A 512-nucleotide genomic window follows, 5' to 3' on the forward strand; every position below is an offset into this window, starting at 1 on the left:
AAAAGAATGAAATTTCGGGGAAAACGCGAGCCCCTAGATCCGCTGTGATCTGTCGGTGATTGCTCGCATATTTCGGATACGAGCAACGACCTTAACGGATGCACCTCGAGAAGGTTTTAGCACAGACGGTCTTGCCATTCCATGCAAATCACTGCGAACGTGATTAAATGCATAGAATGACCTGGTATTTACAATACCTTGCATCCATATATAACGAATACATATATACAACAGTAACAATGATAAAGTGTAATTGCGGCTCTCCGTGGTGTTGTCGATTTCCACTTAAAACTAATAAAAATCTAATAATTTTGAGTAATTATCGTGCATTTCCAATCGGAACGATGCTAACTTAAAAAAAGACACGATAACATCTGTGCGACAGGGACGCCGCGATCTCCGTACGAACCCATAAAAAATGTGTAGTTTTTTTTTGCGATAAGAAAAACATTGTTGGTGCCAGGTGGTTTTAGGCGCGAACAAATTAATGTGGTGGGGGTAACGCGTCCCTG

This window comes from Nicrophorus vespilloides, unplaced genomic scaffold (assembly GCF_001412225.1).
Source record: "Nicrophorus vespilloides isolate i.1.1-1 unplaced genomic scaffold, Nicve_v1.0, whole genome shotgun sequence".
Lineage (NCBI taxonomy): Eukaryota > Metazoa > Arthropoda > Insecta > Coleoptera > Silphidae > Nicrophorus > Nicrophorus vespilloides.